This window comes from Aquarana catesbeiana, linkage group LG06, assembly GCF_042186555.1.
Source record: "Aquarana catesbeiana isolate 2022-GZ linkage group LG06, ASM4218655v1, whole genome shotgun sequence".
NCBI lineage: Eukaryota > Metazoa > Chordata > Amphibia > Anura > Ranidae > Aquarana > Aquarana catesbeiana.
This window is the reverse complement of record NC_133329.1, coordinates 26359802-26372694: the sequence shown is the minus strand read 5'-3', so window position 1 is coordinate 26372694 and position 12893 is coordinate 26359802. Positions and strand designations below refer to the sequence as shown.

The 12893-nt window shown below is 46.1% G+C and overlaps 1 pseudogene; it reads left to right on the top strand.

Moving 5' to 3' along the window:
* The window catches only part of LOC141147920 (guanylate-binding protein 1-like), a 38528-nt pseudogene extending 28503 nt beyond the window's left edge, over positions 1-10025 (top strand).
* The last annotated feature ends 2868 nt before the right edge of the window (positions 10026-12893 follow it).

The window sequence follows — 12893 nt, the reverse complement described above, 5'->3', positions numbered from 1 at the left end:
AACAAATACACCCAACTAAAAACAGATAAAGGATACCAATATCCAAAGTAAATGAAACAAGCCCCGTTAGGGGAACTTTCTTCTCCCCACCCCCCACCCCACCCAACCCCCCAAAACTGAGGCGGGTATCAATCCCAAACTTATTCAGCTCGCCGGCTGCAATGGGGGGGACCGTGGAAGAGGCAAGCCCACCCCCCGAGACTTCACGCGGGGGGGGAGCAGCAGTTCAGGCGGCCCTACACAAGTGAGATCTCCGCTTGTAATGCAGCAGGCTGTGAGGACGTGGAAAGTCAGACATAAGGAAGTATCCGGTAATGCGACCTCACAGTAGTTTCGATCCATCTTATAGTAAAAGATACAAAACAAAGACTCCAACGCTCCTCGTGGAGGCAAACAGATGCAGTGGAACTTCTTTTCCAACAGTCTCCTGGCCAAGTTCTTTGGCAGGGGCACTAACTTAGCATTTCCCTGATAAGGATAACCAGTGCTCCCCCACAGATCCGCACACTCCATGGAATGAACCGGGCATAACCTGTGCAACATAACAAAATCATCCATGTGGTAGTTCGTGTGATAACTCAGGCCCAGATCTGAGCTGTGGAGAGGGACCAATGGATAAAAAGGGGTCAGAGAGCACATACCAGAAAAACCATTAGCGATTCTGTGGCAACGTGTCCAGCCAGGCAGAGGCCTCTCTCGGTGTGGTAAAAAAGCGAGTTGTCTCACCGTCTTGAACTCTCAGGCGGGCAGGGAAGAGCACACTGTAACGGATGTTGCGTGATCGCAACGCCGCTTTAACCTGGTCAAAAGATTTCCTAAGCTTCTGGGTCTCGACCGAGTAGTCGGGGAAGATCATCATCCTGGTATTCTGAAATCTGAGGTCCCCCACAGATCTAGAGGCACGGAGAACTTCATCCCTGTCTCTGAAGTTAAGGAGACGGAGAATGAAGGTGCGGGGAGGGGATCCAGGAGGTCCCGGCCTCGGCGGGATGCGATGCACCCTTTCAACCGCGTAGTAAGGTGACCATCGGGCATCGGGCAGGAGGTCACGCAGCAGACCCTCTATGAAAGAGGTAGGATTATTCCCCTCCGCCCCCTCCGGTAGACCAACAATGCGGAGATTATTGCGCCGATTCCTGTTCTCCGCGTCTTCAGCTCTATATTCAAGGGCCTTTACCTTGGTCTGAAGCGTACGGAGTGATGCTTCATGTTCCGCAATGGAGTCTTTGGTGGTACTCAGCCTTTGCTCTGTTTCAGTGACTCGCGACCTGATTTTGTCAATATCTTGGCGGATAAGACCCATGTCCAACTGGACGGCTTCAATCTTTGTTGTTAACGTAGATTGACAAGTAGCAATAGCCGCCATGACGTCAGCCAGCCAGGGGGGGCGAGAGTCATCCGACTCCATAATGTTCTTCCGCGAGGCTCTGCGGGGACTGCACGTATTAAGAGTCTCTGGGGGAGGGGAGGTGGGTGTCTGAGGTGAGTCCGACTGTGGCGGAAAGGCCAGCCTCTTACCCCCTTTGTTGTACTTTACGCTGGAGTTCCTGCGCCTCATTCAGGCGCCTGGGGCCTATATCTGGGTATTGGTCAGTAAGTGGGCGTGGGGGCCCTCCCGCTGGGTCCGGGGTAGTCAGGTAAAGGGTATGGTGTAGCGTGTGGTCCAGCAACAGCCCCCCCCACCTGGAACTGTATAGAGGATCCACTCACCACAGGCTGACAGGGGGTCTCTGGTTCAGCCGCTCTCCTGCACAAAGAAGGTGTCAGGGGTGGAAGTGCCCAGGGGTTCCCCCACTGTCCAGGCAGCTGTCCCCAACCTTTTCAGGGACACTTCCTCCAGGCCACGGGGTTCGGGTCCCCCCTGCGCCGGTCCGGCGGCTCCGGATGTCCAGGAAAGGCCGCGGTCTCGGCCTAGTAAAACGTGGGGGTAATCAAGGTCTTCAGGCCCCAAGCGCAACTTAATACAGGTCCAGGGACATCTCTACCTGCTCCATCCGAGGTCCCCAACAGCCGATGGTCTTCCCCAGCAGCTTCGAGCGCCGAGAGGAGGTCCCGGTCCGCGGCGCGGCCCGCCAGGAAAGGCCGCGGCTTCGGCCTAGTCCTCCGAGGTAGGCCCGGAGCGTCAGCGGGATGCCGATCGCGGCCCTGGGATAGCCAATTCTCCTCTCCCCACAGCAGACAGGTCCCCCCAGCTCTCCCTCGGTCAGCAGGGGTGAAAAAATAGGGTGATTAGTGCCGATGGATCCGGATTAAAGTTATCGGATCTGCTGGGCTCCCTTCAAAAGCCGCCGCTCAGCATGCCATCTTAGCCACGCCCGGGCATTGCGTTACTTTAACTGACAATTGCGTGGTTGTGCGACCCAAATAAAATTGATGTACTTTTTTTCCCCCACAAATAGTCCTTTCTTTTGGTGGTATTTGATCACAAAAAAAGACTGACAATTTTGAAAAACAAAATATTTTTTACTTTCTGATATAATAATTATCCCTTTCATGACTAAGCCTATTTTTGAAATTTGGTGTTTACAAGTTAAAATCTGTATTTTTTGCTAGAAAATTACTTAGAAACCACAAACATTATATTTTTAGCAGAGAATTTATAGAATAAAATGGCGATTGTTGCCATATTTTATATCACACCGTATTTGTGCAGCTGTGTTTTAAAAGCACATTTTTGGGAAAAGGGACACTTTCATGAATTTTAAAAAATCCAAACAGTAAAGTTACCCCAATTTTTTTGTATAATGTGAAAGATGATGTTATGCCGAGTAAAAAGATACCAAACATGTCATGCTTTATAATTGCATGCACTCATGGAATGGCGACAAACTACAGTACCTAAGAATTTCCATCGGAGACGCTTTAAAAAATTTTTACGGTTACCAGGTAATAGTTACAGAGGAGGTCTAGTGCTAGAATTATTCCTCTCACTCTGATGATTGCGGCGATACCTCACATGTGGGATTTGAAAACCGTTTACATATGCGGGCGCGACTTCCGTATGCGTTTTCTTTGCCGCGCGAGCTCGTGGGGACGGGGGCGCTTTAACATTTTTTTTCTTATTTATTTTATTTATTTTTATTTTTATAAATTGTGTTTAAAAAAAAAAATTTGATCACTTTTATTGCTGTCACAAGGAATGTAAATATCCCTTGTGACAGTAATTGGTGGTGACAGGTACTCTTTATGCACTTCACAGTATTCAGATCGCCAAAAACAGCGATTCTGAATACTGTGTATCTTTCGCCATTGGCAGCCGAGTAAATGCAAAGTGATATCATGGCGTTTACAATTAGAAGGCTGGAACAAAGCCACCCACAGCTTCGTTCCAGCCCGCCCCCAGCCGCCGGAGGCACCCGATTGGTCACCGGGCCTCCCGATGGCACGGGAGGCCCGGTAAGAGCGGCGGGAGGCGGCGGGAGGGGGGGACGTCCCCTCCCGCTCCTCCGGTATAACAGCTGAGCGGCTTTTAGCTGCATCGGATGTTATATCTGGATAGCCGTTCGCCCGCTGTAAACAACGGTACCGGGATGATGCCTGCAGCTGCGGGCATCATCCCGGTATAACCCCGGGAAAGCCGAGTACGCACATCTGCATACGCTCGGCGGGAAGGGGTTAAACAGAAAAAAAAATGTAAAAAAAAAACATATTTCTTCATCAATTTAGGCCAATATGTATTCTGCTACATATTTTTGGTAAAAAAAATCCCAATAAGCGAATATTGATTGGTTTGCGCAAACGTTATCACATTTACAAACTATGCCATTTTTATCCATTTTTTTTTTACTAGTAATGGTGGCGATCAGCGATTTTTAGCAGGACTGTGACATTGTGACGGACAAATTGGACACCTAACTGATACTTTTGACACTTTTTTGGGAACCAGTGATATTATTACAGTAAGGAGTGGTAAAAATTTGCACTGTTATGCCCCATACACACGATCGCACATTCCGACAACAAAATCCATGTTTTTTTTTCTGACTGATGTTGGCTCAAACTTGTCTTGCATACACACGATCACACAAATGTTGTCGGAAATTCTGAACATCAAGAACGCGGTGACGTACAACACGTACGACGAGCCGAGAAAAATGACGTTCAATAGCCACTGCTTGATTCCGAGCATGCGTGGAATTTCGTGCGTCGGAATTGTGTACACGCGATCAGAGTTTCCGACAACGGATTTTGTTGTCGGAAAATTTGAGATCCAGATCTCAAATTTTGTTTGTCGGAAATTACGACAGAAAATGTCCGATGGAGCCTACAGAGAGATCCGTGTTCCTGCTTAGCAGGAACACGGATCTCTCTGTTCATAACTGCTGGGGCAGCGATCTACCTTGTTTACATCAGCAGATCTTTGTCCTGTCTCTCTGGAGAGCAATCGTGGGTGGCCAGTGGACATTGCGCCCACTGGAGCCGCTTATTGGCTCCCCCTGTGGCCAATTAGCACGTGCGCCGCCTGTAGTGCGCGTGCCCCCCCTCACTATTGCATGAAATGACATATAGGTACATCATTTCGCGTAATAGAGTCGACCTGCCGGTCGGCAAGTGGTTGACTAAACTTTTGCCTTTTTTTTTTCTCATTAAAATTTTTATTGTCGTTTCACATCAGAAAACAAACAAACAATGTCAGAAGCATAAAAGTAACATGTTGCTACATTTTAACATTGAAGGCACATTGGTAACCTGCGTGACTAAGACAAGGTCAGAATTATTCAGGTTAATGATCATCTGGCCATTCGACCGTACATGAAGTAACTCACATTACCGCGAGGTTTTGAGGCTCTGCTCCTCACCGGACACCCCAAATGGGATCTTACTGTGTCCAATGAGGTGCCGAGGCCTCTTCTCGCCATGTCTCGTGAAGCTGTAGTAATGTCACCTGACAACTAGAAAAAGTGATATCAGCTTCCTATGATCACATATAAGAGGAGGAACCATGTCTCCAAGTAAGGCAAAGGACCTTAACAGTAATCTAGTGCCCATCTCGTGAACTTATGTAATCTCCCTAGAGAAGGGAGCAGAAATCAAGGAGAAAGAAGAAGAAAAAGAGAGAAAAAACGGGAGGGGGGAGAAAGAAGGGGGAAAAGTAGAAGTGCCTGCCTACCTGATGTCAGTCCCAGCAATCAGCATCTCGAGCTGCCCGCAACACCCGGGATCAGGGATATTCCCATATATTGAGCCCAGTGCTCCCAGATTGCTTCAAACTGGGGAGTTGTATCCAGGATAGAACTGACCAGTTTTTCTTGCGTCATTATCCATGAAATCTTCTTTTTCATGGCTCCAATGGATACTGTAGTTAACTTCCATGCTTTGGCTATAGTCAATTTAGCTCCTGTCAAGATAAACAAAATCAGTTTACGCGTAGTTTTGGGGATGCCCGGCACCAGTCCATTAAGTAGAGCTAATGCTGGCGATTGAGGGATAGCACAACCCGTAACAGTACGGATAATGTGAAAGACTTTGTTCCAAAACCCAGGAAGTTTTGGGCATTCCCACCAGATATGGATCATGGAGCCCATGCTTTGACATCCTCTGAAGCATAAAGGTGATGTGGAGGGGAACATGGCGGCCAATCTAGTCGGCACCAGGTACCATCTCATAAAGGGTTTGATATTGGCTTCCAAAAGAGAGGTATTGTAGATGCCTTTAAGCGAGTATGAATAGTGTTTGTGCCAGTCCTCCAATTCCCAGGTGGTTTGGAGGTCCTTTTCCCATGCAATCATATAGGGTAGTTTGGTTAGATTAGTGGCTAGTGACGCATAGATTACGGAAATCCCTCCCCTCAGCTCCATGTCTTGACCACACCAGCGTTCATATTCCGTAAATCTCGGAGGGTTAGGTTTGTTTTTCCATATAGAATAAATGAAACTAGAAATCTGGTGAAATCTGAACCTTTCTGAACTAGGGATTTCTAGTTCCTTCTCAAAGTGTTTGAGGGGTAGTGGACCCGTGCAGGAGAAGAAGTTCCCGATGCGGTACACACCCCTGTCCAGCCACCACTTGAACGCTTTAATGTCCATGCCCGGCTGGAAAAGAGGGTTTTGAAATAAGTGAGCTAGTGGTTGGAGCTCAGAGACCAGGGCGGGAAGTTTTCTGAGCACATCCCACAAAGGAAGTAAATGTGAGAGGGTTGGAGAAAGGATGGGGGGTCTATCTTTGGGGGGGCACCATAACAAATAATCAAGAGTAAACTTAGGTACTGCTTGTCGCTTTATAGCTATCCAGTCTGGTTTCTCAGTTTTGAGGTATATGGTAGATAATTGTGCTAAATGTGCTGCCTGGTAATATATATGAGATTTGGAAGTCCCAAACCCCCCTGTGATGGAAGATTAAAAAGATTGCGGGTCGAAAGGTGAGGACCTTTCTTGTGCCATATGAATTTGGTGAACCAAGATTCTGGAAATCTGTTCTGATTTCACCCGTAATCCTGTCTGCTGTTTGGGTCAGACCTTTATCCAGTAGTTCAGATATTTTAGAGAACAGGTCTGCCACATTAAAAGTCACTTCTTGGGCCTGTGCTGTATTAGAGTCTGTGTGGGTGGGGGTTGTTTCATGTGGGGACAGTCCATAAGGCCCACAGTTCTGTCCAGCAGTGACAGGGTGGATGCCGGTGAGGGGGTGGCAGCATCAGGGCTCGAGCCGAGCATGAGAGGGGTATATGTGAGTGTAGCCGGTAGCAGAACTTGTCTTGTTGTTGTAGGAGTCTCCTCTGCGGCCTGGTCTCGAGACTGAGACGCGGCCGCCATCTTTAAAATGTCCCGCCTGTCCGCGGCCTCAAACTGGGGTCCCAGAGCTCGTCTGGTCTGCCTACCCTGCATGAATCGGTGCGCGGACGTTTCCGCTACTGATTCCCGTTGGTCGTGGGATCCCTGTCAGCCGCACGCCGCAGCTATCGATGCTGTGTGGCCGGCGGTGTGCGGAGCTCCAAGCTTACGCCGCCATCTTAGCGGACTCCGCGCATGCGCCTCAACTTTTGCCTTTTTAACTAAACTTTTGCAGGTTGAATGTTACCTTCCATGATATTTAATCCTAAGAAAAATTAGCCTTATGAACATTCAACCCGAAGAAGAACATTTGATCAATAAAGTAAATAGCCCAACGCTACAGTCTAAAAACATTAATTAGAAGAGTAAATAATATGAGGGAGATGTCTGCACTGTAAACTAAGGTGTGTATTTATAAGCTATTCCTCCTGTAAAACTGCATGTACATTTTGTGCAAATGGGGGCAAAAATGAATGTTAGACAATGAGGGGGGGAGGGGTGCAAGTAAAATATTTGATTTATTCATTTAGTCAGCCCTTAAAATGCAAATCCTGGCAAAACTTTTTTTAAAAAGAGAGGGAACGATTGGAACCAGGTTTGTTCTGATATCCATTGGAGAGATTCACCTTCACTGTCTGTCAGGGGTAGCCCATACTGTACATTAAGGGCGCACACCCACCTCCCTGTCTCCCCTATCTATGCGTGCAGCCCCTCTCAGGACACCGGTGCATGAATTCCAACCGGGGGGGGGGTTTAAAGCACCAATTAGAGCCAGAGGCTCTAATAGGCTTCATTTAGGGTGGGCTCGGAGCACAGGTGTGTTACAACAGCAAATTAATATTCGCTGTTGTAAAACTGATCCTCTGGCCAATCAGGAGGCGGGTTTTGACACTGGTCACTCGATTGTCTGAAAGGACAGGCGATCCGATTGGAGGCCTAGGAGGAGGAGGGGAGGAGCTGGAGGCCGCCATGGAGGAGAGGACTCGGAGCCGAGCCGCTGCACGCTGCCCACTACGATGGGGTAAGTACCGGAACGTCCGCAAACAGCAGGTGGTCATCAGCCTGTGCGGTGTGCAGTGTCCCTGTGCTGGTGTCAGGTGTCTTAGATTGGCTGGACTCATCTCCCTCATTCCTCCAGCAGCAGTTCCCGGTGTCTGGCTGTCAGTCTGGGTGTGTTGATGGGAGATGGGTCGGCAAGTGGTTGTTTGCTGCCACCCTCCAAAAAAAAAAACACTGCCACTGCTGCCTGTTTTACTAATATTTTTCCACAGAGGTAAACTCTGCAATAGTAACAGCAAAATCAAAATTTGAGAGATCATTTTTAGCCGAAAAAGGTTTCTAAATGAAAGGGACCAAAGACTTTTCCTACCTTATATCGGCTTCTGCTGTGGCCTGAACTCTCATCCAATGGAACTTGGATGAGAGGAAGCCAGCTCAGGTACTCGGAGATGGCATGGAGTCAGACAGGAAACAGAAGCAAAGTTAGAGGATCAGCTGGAGTCAGCAGCGAGCGGGCAGCAAAGTACCAGAGCATCAGACAGAAGCAAAGTCAGGAATAAGTCAGGATCAGGAACCAGTAATCAGCAGTGTAATCAGAATCCAAAGGGTAGGTCAGTGGTAAGCCAGGTCAGCAACAGATAATAAACAGGATACACATAGGTTATAGGGAAATAGCTGAAGACCAGTCAGCATTGAACAGGAGTCAGGGCACCCTTTAAATAGGCCACCTGGCACCAATTGGGACTAGGGATGCGCTCCTGCACGTGCAAGACTGACTGCGTGCCTACAGGAATCTGCAGTCACCTGTAAGCATGCGCATTTCAATAGTTCTCTTACAGACACATAGAGCCGCTGCTCGGCCCTGCCCCTAACTCTGTTCTCATTGGCTCACTGGCTGTGATTGACAGTAGTGGGAGCCAATGGCTCCCGCTTCTGTCTCATACCAATAAGGAGTGCGAGTCCTGGGATAGCCAAGGCTCTCGTGCACATTGCTGGATCAAGAGGGGTCTCAGGTGAGTATTAGGGGGGACCAGTGATGGCCGCTCCATTAGGGGCACAGGGGCATGGCCCCCCTAATCCATGCGCCCGGCCCCTAAGCTACACGCAGGCCACCAGACGCTTGGAATTCAATGTTTTTTTTAGAAGCACATGATTAGAGCCTGAGGCCAACTGCAGGTTAATATTCATTAATGTCTTCCTACTTCTCCTCCTGGCCAATCAGAAAGCGGGTCCTGAGACCTGATTGACCAGGGAGTCTTAGGACTCACTTCCTGTTTGGCTGGGAGGAGAAGCAATGGCCCCGGTGTTCCCTTAGAATTGGCGACCTGTCACCAGCTAGAGCGAGGAGCAGCAGGCGGAGAGGCAGCAACAGCCACTTCCAGGATCCAGCACCGCCTAGTCATCCAAAAGTAAGGCACGGATCGCCACCTTCCTGTCCAATCTCCTGGGGGGGTGGTCATTTGCCATCCCCTGACCTGCTTGGGGGGGTGTTTTCCCCCCAAAAAATATTCAGAACCAGCCACCACTGGGGGCGGGGGGGGGGGACTGTGGGGGGAGCAGCACAGAGAAGGTTTTTTACCTATAACAACCACTTTAAGCTGTTTTTTGGCCCTATTATTTCATCAGGCAGGGCTGCAAGGAGCTTCCCAAATCAATTTACACAATTTTACAACTTTTGCTGTTCTGTAATACAGTTTTAATTGGAGTTTTGTTTGGATTACTTTTAAATTAATGGAGCTTCCAGTTCAAACATGTGAAATTTCTGAGATTTGCAAATTTTTCAAAAGTTTGATTGAACCATAAGTGATTGAACTTTTCAAAATTGTATTAAACTGTAGAGAAGACCAGTAACACAAATAGAAAATATTTTGTGTAAAAAAGCTCTAGATATTCCTTTAGGACCAATGTTTGTTTGCCAAAAGCTCCACTGTTGAAATCCCATCAGGGTTACCAAAAATAATGGTTTAGAGGAGGAACTAAATAACAACACTTAACATGACCAATGTCCGTATATCTCCCCACCAACAGGAAAACATACATAAGAAGAAAGAGGAATTCAGTGCCATGAATGAGGCAAAGTCTCGGGAGGTATGTCAGGCTCTCATTAAGAAGCATTCAGCGGACTTTGAGAAAGCTTTTGAAGGAGCGTACCACACCCAGGGAGGACACGCAAAGTTCAAGGACGGCTTGAAAGCCATAGAAAAAAAGTACAAGAGGGAAAGTGGAAAGGGTGTAAAGGTGGGTGGACTTATATAATTAAAAAATTGTTTAAATGCATCATAAAATTACAGACTTCAATTCTTGATTGTATTATGCCCTTTAGTCCCACTATCATAAACATACACATATCATTAATATTGTGACCCATTTGGCTTGCTTTTGGGTACCCCTGATTATATTTGAGGAACACACATATTGGGGGATATGTTGCTAAGGTATTATGTCACAGGATCACATAGTAAATACCACAAGAAAATGTTTTGTTTGTCCATGAGCATATCATCTTTATTAAGGCAGTCCCTTTAGGTTGCAGTTATTTTTGGTGAACCACTTAAGCCTCGTACACACGATATGATTGTTGGCCAACTGAGCGTCTGATTTTTGTCAAAAGGGCATGTGCTAGGATCTTGTCTTGCATACTAATGGTACACAATTGTCGTGCAACAAACACAAACATAGTGACATACCACAAGAAATTTCAGCTCTTGAGCACCACCCTTTGGGCCCCTTCTGCTAATTTCGTGTTTGGTGAGCATTGATTCTGAGCATGCATGTTTGTACTTTCGACTTTTGTCTGACGGACTTGTGTACTGACCATACGAAAATCTGACGTCAAACCGTTGTCCGCCAAAAATTTACTAGCCTGTCATCCAACATTTGTTGGCCGAAAGTTGGACAACAATTGTCAAAAGGAGCGTACTAATGGTCAGATTTTAGGACAACAGTCTGTCAACAGACAATCCCCTGCCAACAATCGAACCGTGTGTACGAGGCTTAAGATAGCTGGGAACCTTATATATATATATATAGGATTACTTTTTGATATATAGGATAACTTTCTAAGTAATTTCAGATTTGTGAAATATTCTATTTATACAGTATGTATATATATACATATATATATATATATATATATATATATATATATATATATATATATATATATATACACACACACACACATATATATATATATATATATATATATATATATATATATGTGTGTGTGTGTGTGTGTGTGTGTGTGTATATATATATATATATATATCTGGTGAATCTGGTGGAGAAATGATCTTCCTGTCTGCTAACTGGCTGCTCAGAACTGTGAAGTGAGAGAGTTCACATGCTCACCCATATCCAAAAGGTAAGTTGCTCACAAAGCAAAAAAAAAAAGAAAAAAATAGCACTTTTTGGCAGCTATCATACAGCCAGTAGTCTGTAGTTTGGCTCAGTCAAAAAAATAATATATATATATATATATATATATATATATATATATATATATATATATATATATATATATATATATATATATATATATATATATATATTTTTTTTTTTCAGACGGTTCACTTTCAGATATCAATTACAGTGTTTTAACATGTACAGTATGTAAACTGTTTACATTTTTCAAGGGAATGAGTAAATGAGATTACATAAACCACTGACCTTCCTCTTCCTTCTGTTTCTGGTTGAGAGCATTGTCCTTCTGTATAATTATAATTTCAGAACTTTGTTGAGACTTTAGGAATTCCTGTAGCACCTCCTCTGCCTGAAGAACAGTAGAGAAGAAGTAGAGGGCTATTACAAATGGTGAATCTCTTGATTATGGAGACAGACAGCAATAAAAACCTGACAAAAGCCCCAACCTCCTCACCACTCCATCCAAAAATGTAAAAAAAAAGAAAAAGTATTGGCTTTGGATACATTTGAAGAATCAACTTAAGACCCCCCCCCCAAAAAAAAAGCCCCTGTGCAGATGGGCAGGAAGGACGGGTGGAAGCCGTAGTTGGCAAAAAAGGGTGTTTGCTTAATGGCCGAATGTAGAGAGTTATTATAAGAGAACTCCGCAATTGGCAGAAGAGAGACCCAGTCGTCCTGTGAGAAAGATGAAAAACAGCAGAGGTATTGCTCCAGAGTTTGATTAGTCCTCTCCGTCTGCCCATTAGTCTGGGGATGGTAAGCAGAGGAGAGTGCCAGCTCGATTTCCAGGGATTCACAGAGAGCCTTCCAGAACCGAGAGGTGAACTGAACACCACGATCCAATATAATATTTGCTGGGACTCCGTGTAACCTGATGATTTCTTTAATGAAGACTCTTGCTGTCTCCATGGCCGAAGGCGTGCCCTTCATAGGCAGAAAGTGAGTCATCTTGGTTAACCTGTCTACAACGACAAAAATGGTAGAGAAGCCTTCTGCCTGAGGAAGCTCTACAATAAAATCCATTGATATCATCTTCCACGGTCTTTCCGGGACGGTTAACGGTTTTAGCAGACCCCAGGCTCTAGTTCGGCTATTTTTGCTTCAAGCACAGGTAGTACAAGATTCGACATAGTTCTTGCAATCATTTGCCAACAGAGGCCACCAAAAAGTGCGCTGCACTAATTCGGTTGTCTTTAGCACACCGAAATGTCCAGCCTTCTTGTGATCATGGCAGAGCTCTAGCACTGCCACCCTCAAATCTTCAGGGACCACGATTTTACCCTTGTGCCAAAAAAGACCATCCTGGGTCCTCACTTCCTCTGGGGTCCAATTTGCAGAGGCTTGTTTTATGCGGGATAGTAGATCTTCTTGGAGTAGCAGAAAATTTCCGGATGGAAAGATGGTGTCCGGATGCACAGGTCTGCCGGAATCAGGGAACATAGGGGACAGAGCATCCGGCTTGATATTTTTGGAACCAGGTCTGTATGTTATATGGAACTGAAATCTGGAGAAAAATAGGGCCCACCTCGCTTGCCGAGGTTTGTCTCTTGGCTGTTCGGAGATACTCCAGATTTTTATGGTCCGTATAGACCAGGATAGGATATGCTGCACCCTCCAGTAAATAACGCCACTCCTCCAAGGCGGGTTTGATGGCCAGAAGCTCCCGATCACTCACATCGTAATTTCTCTCCGCAGAAGAGA